The sequence below is a fragment of the Nipponia nippon genome, unplaced genomic scaffold (genome assembly GCF_047370975.1).
Source record: "Nipponia nippon isolate SJK-2023a ecotype South Korea unplaced genomic scaffold, ASM4737097v1 scaffold_3, whole genome shotgun sequence".
In the NCBI taxonomy this organism is placed as follows: Eukaryota; Metazoa; Chordata; class Aves; order Pelecaniformes; family Threskiornithidae; genus Nipponia; species Nipponia nippon.
The window spans coordinates 83,250,412-83,263,262 of NW_028262347.1; the positions used below are offsets into that span (position 1 = coordinate 83,250,412).

General features: G+C 41.7%; 1 long non-coding RNA gene across 2 annotated transcripts in view; it reads right to left on the bottom strand.

The window, feature by feature from the left end:
* LOC148054727 (uncharacterized) overlaps positions 1-12,851 on the bottom strand; it is a 51,882-nt gene that overhangs the window by 21,229 nt on the left and 17,802 nt on the right. The gene's annotated exons all lie outside the window — the stretch shown is intronic.

A 12,851-nucleotide genomic window follows, 5' to 3' on the forward strand; every position in this document is an offset into this window, starting at 1 on the left:
CACTTATAATAAAAAAGGGGGGGAAGAAATTTGCAAAACTCATTCCATTATTTCATGTAAATATACTTGGCTGGGTTAAGACAGGCTGATATAAGATGCTGAATAAAACTAAAGGCGATCTCTTCCCTTTAGACAGATTTAGCTACGCAGCACCATTTATTAGTCTGCTTGATAAAGAAACAAACAGATTATTGGCTTGGCAATTGCTGACTGTCAAAATAAGCAGAGCTCTAAATGTTGTACTAAGCCTTTGATCCTGGAAAAATGCCCCAGGACTGGTACAGCACCCAAATCGGCTCACTGGGGCTCCACCTGGGCTGAGGGATCAGCTTGTGTGGTACGCTTTGCAGGTCTGGGCTTAAAATGGGAGCAATGAGCAACTCACTCATGTTGTAAGCATGTGACTCCGCATACACACAAATAGGATTGTAACTGGGACACAGTGGTGCGTCAGAAAGGTTTTCTGCCCAGGGCTTTGGTTGAACACATAACCCCCAAGTGGAGAAGTAATTTGTAAATGGGATTTAGGTGGGAGAAGAGCAAGGAAGAACAGGGAAAGGCCTGCTGCCACTGAATGTGGTGTTGCTGTTTGGGGCTCATTAAAACAGAGAACATTAAGAAGCTGGGAATGGTTCAGAAAGGAGTTGCAATGGTCCTGAATACCTGCAATGAGACCAGAGCTGGCTCTCACCATAAGCAAAGCAGGCAGTTACCACCTAAGAGAGCAGACAACTGCAGGCAGCACCAGGTCTGCTCTGCCTGTGCCAGGCTGGCTGTTGCCACTGAGGGAGAAGGCAGGGCATGTGGCACAGCCGTGAGTGTGCCAGGAGGTCCCTCTCTCCTGTGCTTCAGCCCCAGCTTCAGCCCTTTTCCCTAGTCTTCCCCTTCCCTGGACAAAAATGTCCACCGCCCCCTGCAAGATGAGAAAGCTCAGCTCTGCCTGCAGTACCAAGGTGCCTTGAGCCAGCCCTTACAAAACACTTGAGCAACTTCAGTCTGTTTTATCCAAGAAGATGTGCCCAGGAAAAGGTTTCTAAGTGCTTGCATGGAAAGACCACAGAGCTCTCACCTAGCAAGTGAAAAGCCTAAAAAGACCTCAGATAACAAGGTGACATCTGAAAAGAGACACGTTTAGGCTAGTGGTAAAATTCCCACTCTAAGGAGAGTTATCCACTGGAACATCTCACCCAGGCATGAGGGGAGTGCAACATAATGAGACATCTTTGATCATGGTGACTAATTTTCCCTCCAGGCATAGTCAAGTTCAGCCTCTGGATATGGGGACTTGACACAGGAACTGTGGGACAAGGTGTCTTTTTCAGTGTAATCAAGGAGCTCAGACAAGATAATTTCAACAGTCTCTCCCACCTATAGTGCCAGTGAGGCTCAGAGCAGCCCCAGTGAAGTCAGGATACAATCTCAAAGTCCCTGGGAACCCAAAGAAACAGAAGCTGCAGAGGGTGGAAGAAAGGAGGTGGTGTAATCTGCAGCTGAGGGGTAGACCAGTACACTCAGAGCTGAAGGGAGATATTATCTCAGGGGGGATACTAGCACCACTTAGTTCTGCAGTGCTGGTACAGGGATGGAGCAGGTCCTGAATGAACCTGCACCCAGGACCATGTACACCCTGAATCCAATGCTTGTCAGCCCACTCTGCAAGGGGGTTAGAAACAACTCTCTTCCCAATCTCTGCCCCACTCCACCACTAGTCCCACCACCACCCCCTAACCACCAGTCAGGCTGAGCTACATCTCCTGCACTCCTTGCAAAGGCGCCATGCAGGAACACGGGCACAGGGTTACACTGTCACCTTCAAAGACTTGCTCAAGATCACACAAGAAGGCTGTGTGAATGCAAAGTGCAGAAATAACCTTCTGAGTCTTGAGCTAGTATCTAACCTATAAGGCACATTTTTCCATTGGGATTTTTTTCATAAAACCATGCCTGAAATGTTCCCATTTTGCTCTTGCACAAGTCAACGGGGAGTCTGTAATCATTGTCTGCAGGAACAGGATCATCTGTGTACAGTATTGAGTTAAAATGTTAGAAATAGAGACAGCTACGCATTACAGTGAAAGCAATTTTGCCAATGCATGGGATTTATCATGGCTTCATGATACTCTTTTGTTTAAATTTCCAGCTCATGAAGATATGTGGTGACATAAGCGACCCACTGGTATTCTGTAAGTGAATCTTCAGTGCTTGTTGTTGATGAGAAAGCCTGAAAATATAACAGGAGGTGAATGAAAACTGAAAAATGTGAACAGAACTTGAACTACTTTCTAAATCTCATTTTTCAGCCACTCCCGTAAATACTTGCAGCCTGAACTTTTGGCACTGGCAATATTTCCTATGCTTCTGCTTTAAAGTGTGGGGTACAGATTATATTCTTTCAAAATTAATGGGAATTTTCTATCACAAAAATGCAAACACCTTTTTTAAGACTTGCAATTTTGTAAGTGGTTTATAATTTTCAAAAATTATTTTTAAAGCACTTTCTTTTAAATCTCATGATGTGACTGAGCTGGCCCCAATTTTTACTAATGTTTTCTACCACATGACAACTGATAAAAATTATTATAAAAGAATTTGAAGGGAAAATACAAATTGAAAATTAAGATTATTTCAAAATTTTTATCATATTTACTAATTTTTCGTTTCAGCTAGTAACTTTGGGTACTATTTTCAGAACCTAATCTTGACTTAATCTAAAGGAGCCCCATTGTCAGAAGAATTCAGTTTCAGCTGTGAACATGCAGCACACAGAAAATCTAGTCCCTCCGCGGTATCACATTATGAAGCAAGACACAGAATTTCACCAGTCAGTTTAAAAACTCTTGCCCATAATGAATTGCTGTAGTTGTACTCTTTAAAGTGCAGAAAGCTGAATATATTCATGCTATATTGCTTTTTCAACATACGTAACTCCTTCAAATTCAAGCCAGATTTGCCTCTAGCAGGACACCACGAGTCTGGGGACACCTTTGACAATGTTGTAACGTCAACTGTCAGCCAGAGAATGCTTTTGGTAGTAAATATCTTTTTCTGAAAGTATCTCTGTCAATATTTGTGAAGTACTCAAGGGACAAGGACGGCAAGCACGACAGACAATCACAGGAAGGTAGTAATTGCTGTCTCCTCACTGCAGGGTTCAGAAGTGGATGATGAGGTACAGGGCTGTACGCTGACCCTGATGATAAAACAAATCCTGAATATCTGCCTACTGAGCAAGCATGATGGGGTGGAGCTGGATGTTCATTTGTTTGGTTGCTTCCCAGCCCTGAGAGTGCCTGCATTTAGGCAGCATGACATTGCTTTTCCCATAACACATGTGGGGTATAGCTAGCTGGGAAGATGTACTTCCCCCTTTAAAAAAAAAAAGAAATAATGACAAAACAAGGTTTTCTCATTTTCACTAAAAAAAGTAACTTCGAGTTTTCTCATTTTCTTTTTTTTTTTTTTAAAAAAAAAGAAGACTCAAACAAACATCCTCTTCAGTTTGGGAGGAAAAACACAAAAGCTTTCTGGAAACAGATTTTGCATCCAAACTTCTACAGAATTAATAAGCTGCTCTGTCAAATATATTCTGGCAGAAAACTTTCCGCTGTTTCCTCAATTAGCACACACACTTGTACACAAAACTGCATGCATATTTCTTTCCATTTCTATCCGGTTGTCTTGTAAAGGTCTAAAAGGCTCACATCAGCTCCTGTGAATAGGGAAAAAGAGCACTGCATCCATTTTACAGATGTGCAGCGAGATTAATCAGATTTACTCAAGGACACACAAGAAGTCTGTGCAACAGCTGGGAAGAAAACCCCAAGTCCTAGTCATGTGCTTTAGCCACAGAATTATCCTTACTCTTGGAAAAGCAGAGGGGTGCTTTTGTGGAAAACAATGAGTTGTAAAGCCTGAGGAAAATAAACTCTCCCAGGCTTTTTCTTAAGCAGGGCTGGAGAAAGAATTTGTCATAGAAGGGTTGCTTGTAGGGATGTTTAAATGCAGATTTTGGTCCCATTTGTAGTCTGGTTTGCTTTAGTAAATAAATATGTACATGTGTTTAGGTGGGCTTGAATAAAATCCATCAGTGAAAGACTCCTTCACAAAACCACTGGTGCAGAGAAGAGTCCAGCTTCCCACTGCTCGCATGCAACTCCACGCCCATGCCACCCCACTGATGTCATAAATGCTAAATTCTTTCATCGTTGTTTGAAACAAGACCTCCATTATAAGCCCAATTTTGACTCTCCCTCTAGATGAAAAATAATCAGCCTGAACTTTCACAGGCATGATATTATCCCAGGGTAGAATGTCCTTTTAGGAAACTTGAGGCTGACTGAACAAAGTTTTCAAGAGATTTTGGGTGAGGGAAGCAGGGGGGATGGCAAGGAAGGATACAAAAATGAGCTGATTTTATATTTTCCTAGCTTATTGTTTAGGAAAAACCTTTTAGGGATTCCAGGGGGAATAAGGCAGGTTTTCTTTTCTACATGATATCATGAGTTGCACACACTGCAGCAATATCTGTAAGCTCTAACTGACCAAGCAACCCCAGAGCAGCCTGCATCAGGAGTGACAACACAAGGTGGAAAGCAGTTCTGGAGGAGCTAGAACGATGTGCGCAAACTTCGACTCATTGAATAATTCAGGTGTGGAGGGACCTCTGGAGGTCCCTAGTCCAACCCCTTGCTCACAGCAGGGCTAATTCCAAAGCTCGATGAGGTCTCACAGGGCCTTGTCCAGTCAAGCCTGGACAAGGTCCAAGGATGGGTATCCCTCAGCTTCCCTGGGCTCCTGCTCCTATGCTGCACCATTCTCACAGGGAAGAATTTTTCCTAATAGAAAAATCAGAATTTTTCTTGTTGCAACATGTGTCCCTTGCCTCTGGTCCTTTCTCTGCACACTTCTGAGAAGAATCTGGTTCTGCCTTTTCTATAACTCTCCTTTAGCCAGTGGAAGTCTGCACCTAGATCCATCTGAGTCTTCTTCAGGCTGAACAAACCCAGCGCCCTCAGCCTCCCCTCATACACCACATGCTCCAGCCCCTGACCATCCTAGAGGCCCTTTGCAGGACTTGCATCAGTTTATCAAACTTCACCTTGCTCTTCTTCCAGGAGGAACACATGCAACAGAGGCACCTGATGCATTGATTGACTTAACCTACCTCAAGCTAGCCTGATCTGGCCACATTGGCTGCAACTATGACTTCAGATGCAGTGCATGCAGAGAGAGAAAAGAGGGAGAGCAGAAAGGCTGATGCCAGCTCAATGCCTTGGCCTAAAGGTACAGAAGTAAACAGATGGGGATCTACAGGGACAGTTCTTCCCGGAGGCTGTACAGAAAGCATGCTCTTCTGCTTCATGCCTAGTGTGGTCCATCCCTATTTCCTTCCCAGGTCTGTCTTTCTACAGCCACCTCCAGTTTCCCAGCTGCAGAGATATACACTACTGTTTTGAGCATGTGTGGTATCTGAAGTGCTCAGCCAAGGAGTTTTCCAGGTGGTGGGCACAGATTTCCAGCTTGCTCAACTCCATCATGGTCCACTGCGGACTTCAGTGTCACTGCAGACAGATTTTCCTCTGCATCTGCTCGGAAAGAGCATGTAAGGGACAACCAGAGCAGCACAACTGAAGCAGGCAGCTGCACGGCTCTGAGAAGTGGCTGTTCCAAACCAGAGGAATGGACTGTGGTTTTTGAAGGCAAAGTTACGCCTGACAACAGCTCTGTGAGACCACAGTTATCTACAATGCACTGCATGAAACTGCCTTTCATCCAGCCTGGGACGAGTCCTGGGGACTAAAGGTGGCTGAGTTGCTCAGTTCCTCCTCCCAGTAGCAGGGTGGAAGGGAAAAGAGGCATGATCAAGATGTTCATGGATGACGGTTGAGCCTTCCTGATGGAATTGCTTTCTGGGGTCATTCATACAGGGGATAGCTTAAATAATAGCTAACTCCAGGGGAGCTGCCTGCTCCTGAATCTTAAGAACAAAAAGAATTTAATGTCTTTTTGTGGCCCTATTTTTCCTGTATAATACAGGCTGTAGGCTCTGGCTGGAGGTGAGGACTAGGGCTTTGATATCTCCTAGAATCCTCTCCTTTTCTTAAATAATTCAAGTAAACAGTATTAACATGAGTTTTTGCTTGGAAATTGAAACCTAAGTTCGTCTGGTATGTGATAGAGATAATCAGAGCAACACTGAAGCAGCACAGGACAAATTTTGTCTTTCATGCATCTTTGTCTAACTCTCCAGCACTTTTGCTGTCTAGTCTGTCCTCCACAAGACCTCTGCCAAATCTCTGTGTAGCTTCATAGTGTCATCTTTGAAAAAAAACAAAAACAAAACCAAAAACAACTTGTCAGGGGAATATTTTTCCATTTTCTTCAAAAATAAGATACCCACACACCCTAAAAGCAACAGCAGCCAGAACTGCAGAATCAGCAACAGGGAGTCCAAGCCCCATGGCAGACTGAAGACCTGATGTGCTGAGGCAAATAATGAGAGAATTCGGAGCTTCCTAAAAAATAGGGAATTCCCAGATCACCAACAGAGCATGTATCATTTTATCCATCCCCAGAATATCCACTGACACTAGGCTTTTAAAAACACAACTTTATTCTGATAGAAAATCTATTTTGCTCTAACTTTCTGACATGCACCAGTTGTAATGTTTTTCTCCTTCTGAGGCTTATGCAGTTGGAGCCCTGGTAAGTAAGGAAACCTGGCTTTCCAAGCAATAGGTCCTCTAAAAGCTCTGTAGTCTTTGCAAGCTTTTTAAAAAAATTTTTTTTAAACTTTGTTTTTAATAAACAGAAACCTTACTGACATGATCTTAAAGACTTATCAGCACTTGTGCAGAGCAAATCCATAAATTAGCTGCATGTCTTCAACATCCATGAGTAATGAGGCATCTCCAGCCCTACAATAAGATTTTGATGCCAGACACCACTGTCATGTATTTTCTCCCTCTCATATATATGCATGTGTGAGAAAACCCCACCTTCATATATGGTATGTCTTTCTAGAGACATTTTCACATAAGAGAGGGAGGCTGAGGTAATCTTATTATCACCAAAACATTGTAAAAACAGCAGAGCATTGGAGAACTTTAATCCTTTTCTAAATTATGGACTGAGAACATTACAATCGTGCTGAGCACAAAGGCAGAGCTGTAACTTGACAGGCTTGTATAATTTACAGCCCCCATAGTAAAAGAGGTGTTTTTATTAAATGACTGCCTGAATTTCTACAGCCACTTCAGACTCCGATGATACTGGGGAGGCTTGCATTCTGCTGCCATCATTCAAATCCTTTCCTTTCACCACATGAATATGGCTGGGATTCCAGTTCAAAACCCATATACAGTTATTTATCTATTACTGCTCATCAATTCAGAGCTGAGGCTATTTATCCTGGTACTTCATTTCACACACCTTAAATAGCTTTTGTTTCTTATTTTATAAAGCTGAGTTTTCTTTATCAAATAAGCATAAAACATTAACTAAACAATAAGCAAAATCCATTTATCACCAGGAAAATGCCCCTTGTAAAGAAGGCCTGTGTTTTTCGTTCATGTATTGAAATTTCTATTTAAACTAAAATAACATACAACAAATAAAGAACTGAAGCTTTTTTGCTGACTGAACACTCCTTTGCCATAGGTACATAACATTATTTTTCCTTTCTGTATTGTACAGAAAAGAAGAGCATTTGTGCAGTGAAAATGGTGAAAATACTTTTATCAGCATCCACTAAAGAATATTTTTGCACTGATAAAATAAGACCAGGCAAATAGGGTTGGTGACTTCAATCTCAACATTACAGTGCATACTCTAGAAGGATGTTTACACTGCTGGAATGAAAACAATTCATAACCAAGCTTTTAACTTAAAATAAGTAATATAAATATTTATCAGACTAGTGTTTTAAGGCCTATATTACTAAACTATTTCTGTATTATATTGGAAATGACAGCTATTGTTAAAATTGAAATGCTTTCATAGCAGAAAATTAACTGAAATCCATTTAGCCAGCACAGAATTTTGCATTAGTGAGTATACATTTACTGGGCTTAGAAAACTCGGGTCAGAAATTTCAGACAGATAGACCTTATCCTGGGAATGTGTCTTGTCTTAGCTTGACCTCTTCTGTGGATCCCATTGATACTTAGTAGAGAGTCTGTAGCCCTCACTTTTAAGGCAGGTCCTAGAGGATGAATTCTGGATACCATTCCACAGTACATAAGCAGCTGCTGAACTTTAAGCCTATGAATGCTACCATTGACTCCAGTGCAAGCAGGTACACACTTAAAGTTAACTAAGTGCTCTTTACTGGATGAAAGGCACAGCACGCAAACCCTTGCAATTTCAAGCCTTCATGCCTCAGTTTGTCATCCTCGGATCATCATTCCTCACTCTCAGAAAGAAGCTCCCTTGCTTTTCTTTATCACCTTTGACTGACATCCCTTTACAGTCTTCAAAATTATTATTTTAATCTATCTGCCAAGCACTCTGTTGAAGCAACTGGAGGTGGAGCATAACATCCCCAGCAAAAATCCACAAAATCAAGGAAATGCATCTTCAGGCCATCAACTCACATATGACACTCTCTTTTCCCCTCCCACAACTACTAACATGACACACCTCCCATAGTCTGTAGCGGGTAGCTGGGCCATACTCAGAAATCCAGTAGTGCTCCATGCCTTGCTTGGCACCATCAATTAATTCCCTTCCCACCTTCCTAGCTCTTCCAAGACAGCCCCACGTACCCTCCCTGGAGCTGCTACTGCTGTCTCCACATTTATGCCAGCTTCAGCCAAGTCAACACTGAGGCCAAAATAATAAACTTGATTGGACCTGCCTGACTCTATCCAAAACTCTAGAATTTCTGTTTCCGGGAGAGTTGGGCAAAGACCACGAGCAGAGACTCACCAGGGGGACTCACCCACGTCAGCCCTGTGCAGTGCCTCATCTGAAAAACATTTACGGCTGTTTGGGGACCATGGATGCTGTATTGCACCATCCTTAACTCTGCCCCATTCGATGTGCAAACCTTTATTAGGTCGCTTTTTTTTCCTTCAGGTCTGCTACACCTGGTGCAGGAGTATGTTGTACTCAGAAATGCTGATTCAGAAACAGATGCTTGAGGAAGAGACATTAAAGGGAGAAAAACAGACATTTTGTCAGAAGGGCCAGAGGTAAGAATGGAGAGCATGGCCAGTGAGATGAAACAATGGCAGGAGAAATTAAATATGCTCCTTGTGGGTGGCACAAGAGAGGAGAATACCAACTGTTTTATTATTTTCCTGACTTCACAAGTCTAAACGAGGTATATTTCATACTTATAAAAGCCTAATTACCTCCAGTGAGGCTCTGCATAACAATTTACATAACTTTTTAACCACTAAGAATTGCATGCAGATGGATGGGGATAGAAGAGCCTTGCACTGAAGAACACACCTCCAAGCAGCTCCACATCAACGCTTCTGCATCAGCAGCTCCACGAGCACTAGCAGAAAATCATTGCTGTTGAAATCCAGGGTTTGCTGGTTAAAGAGGACTGTAGTTATGCCTATCCCAGTCAGCAAGATCTGTGTGCACTCAGCCCCATCAATAACATGAAAGTGGTGTTGCTTAGTTACACCATGGATAATGGCTGGAAATGCAAGGAAATCTAATTTCTGTCTTAAATCAGCTGTTAAATCAGAAAAACTTAGCATCCAGGACACTAGCCTTTTTTTTATTAACTACATATTTATATATATGTAGTCCATTAAAAAAAAGCCCATATATATATGTGTGTATATATGAATTTAAAAACAGAAGGTGTTGAATTTCACACAGCATCTAATTTCAAAGACTTTCTGTAAGAGTCTTAAGAGTATTAAGAGAAGAAAAAAAAAATCAAAAAAATCCAAACTGCAAAACAAATGTCAAAGGGCGTTAAAACTAAGCTTACATGAAATTTCACACCAATTGGCCAGCTAGATTAACGAAGGAATTTATGCTCCATTTTCATGACACCATTATAGCTCTGGAGTCATTTCAAGGTACCGCTTTCATGTACTTGAACAGAAGGAGTTGCATTTGGCCACAGAAAGGCACACTCCTAATTGCTTTTCCAGGTGGCATCTCAGATATTGTGTCTGGTATCTAAAGGTGTCCCAACTTTCAGTAGACTGTTAGGACTCTTTCTATATTTGAAAGCTCTGATGTTTAATAAAAGCTGATGCTTTTTGGTTCATTTACTGTTATTGTCCCACCTGAGCATTTCATGGTGGCTAATGAAGTACAAAGTCTTAAATGAGTCTTTCTATATGAGGTAACTCTTACAGAAGGCATTGCGTTGCAGCTTCTTTGAGATCTTCTCTGTGCTGTTTTTAGTAATATTTTCCCCCAATAAAAAAATGGTTCTTGCAAAGAAAAGTAGCAAAGTATGAGCCCCCAGAGCAGCACAAGGACAGCATGTCTACATGGCACTGTCCTTGAGTCAACAGGACAGCAGAGCTTTTGGACCATGATAATATCCACATGCAGTGCTGCGCTGCAGCATGGGGTTGTACAAGTTCCTCTGGGTTCAATGATACCTTTTAGAAAAAGTTTGCTATAGGACTTAGCACATCGTTAACATGTAAAAGGCAATATTTGTGGTTTTTTTCTTTTCCCTCTCTATGGTCTCTCTTTTTGTGGAAGTTTCCTGGTGGACACCATTGTGTAAGTTTTCTGCTTTGCTCAGCTTTTTGCTTGTTTCACTCTTTTTCAGGTATCTTTCTGTTTTTCTGACTTGCACTGACTGTCCGAATTCTCTTCCGTCACAGGTCTGGCAAATGTTCCCATTGGAGATTCCTCGTCTTGCCTCACACAGTTCTGCTTTCTCAAGAACATCGTGTTGCAAAGGATCTGCATTTCAGTCATGATGTACTGGATTAAAAATAGATTTATCTAGAAATTATTTATCTCCTAATTCTTAGAGTAGGAAGCCCTGGAAAGGGAAAACATTGTGAAGGGTTTCTCATTCCCCAGAAAAAAACCTACAGATAATTTTTAAAATCAGCTCATGAATTCTTCAAAACACAGTTTTCAGGCAGAGGACTAAGAGCCTTAAGAAAGCCTGAGCTCTGCCAACCTTTCAGAAGTCTGGTTAGGCATCCAAAGCCATTTACAAACAGATCAGTACTATCCATATGATTTTGGGAAGAGAAGGGGTCAACTAATTTAGGTGCCTTGTGACTCATCCATGCAAAATAAGAATTATAATCTTAGTCTCTCTCTCATATTTGGTCTTTTTAGTCCTCTTAACCTGTATGTTACTCAAAATGAGGATTTTTCTCCCTGTTCAGTAGAGTTATGAAACTAGCAGGAATTACTAATGGTGAGAATATGGTTCTGTAATCCTGCAAAAAATATTAATAGCATTTTTATTCTATTCTACATTTTTGTTTATGTTATCTCCCAAAGAAACAAATATTTCTGTCCTAAATGTTTCAATTGCTGAAAAATAACAAATATGGGAGAAGGGGATTGCTTTTCCTTGGTAAAAAAAACAGAAATGTTCATAAAAATGTACACAGCACTTTACAGAGAAAGTGTTTCAAACTAAAATGTTTCATGAGGTCCCAGAATTTATTTCAGGCTAATAAAATGAAGTAACGGTGACAAACTTGCAAGCCAGCTGCTAGTCTTTTCTCAACTTTCCACTCAAACGTGCAGGACATGAGGTAGACAGATAAAGACCTAATGACTGAACCAAGCCAAGGAGAGTGCAGTACCTAGAGAACTCACCTGATTAGCAGGTAGATGAATTCTCCATGCCCTCAATAGAAAAATAGGTGAGAAAGAAATCAACTCAAGCTAGAAACAAGAAGGCTGTGAAGACAGAAGATAGGATTTCCACACACTGCTTGGGTTCTCACTTCTTCCAGTCTCACCTCATCACGCTCAGTGTTGCAAGTCTCACCTCATCAAGCTCAAATCAATTGACCATCACACATCTGACAGACCTGAGAAGCATTAAGAGAGACCGCCCAGGAAGCTCTGTAATCTCCAACACGAGAGACTACCAGAAGTCACAATAGATCAGAGCTCCATGTTAGTGAACCCATTCCCCGGAGTGATGACAGTAGCTTGGTGGTCTAATCTAACCAAGGTTAATGGTGACCAAAAGTCATTACTCTATTGACTGCTGATTGCAAAGATCAAGGTCAGTGCAACACATTCATGAGGAATTAAAAAAGTCTGAGTTTCTACTGAAAGAATGTACTTCCAGTCACCCCTTGGTAGCATGTCATGCTGACATCTGAAAATTTTAGAGGACAATATAGAGACCAAATGGCTCACATGCACCATGGAAAGGGTTATTAGTTCACGGAAGGATGGCAAAGCTGTCATAAACTGTCTGGATCCATTAACTGTTTGACAGATATTCAAACAGCTGGAGTTTATGTGAAGATATGTAATTTTTGAGTGCTAAGTCAGCCACAACGAACTCCATTTTACACCTTAGTTCTTTCTGGATGAGACTTTTGGTTATGAATCTTATCGTTAGAAGTGGACTCAGCTGCAGTATTTCATAGAAGCACAGAATCACAGTACACCCTGAGCTTGAAGGGACCTACAACAATTGTCAAGTCCAACTCCTGACTCCACACAGGACAACATAAAGATTAAACCATATGTCTAAGAGTGTTGTCCAAATGCTTCTTGAACACCATCACCCTTGGCACCATGGCCACTTCTCTGAGGAGCTTGTTCCAGTGCTTAACCACTCTCTCAGTGAAGAACTTGTCACGAACTGCCACATCACATCACTGCCTGACCACGTTGCGCCTGGGAGCTGTAACCACCCAAGTGCTACA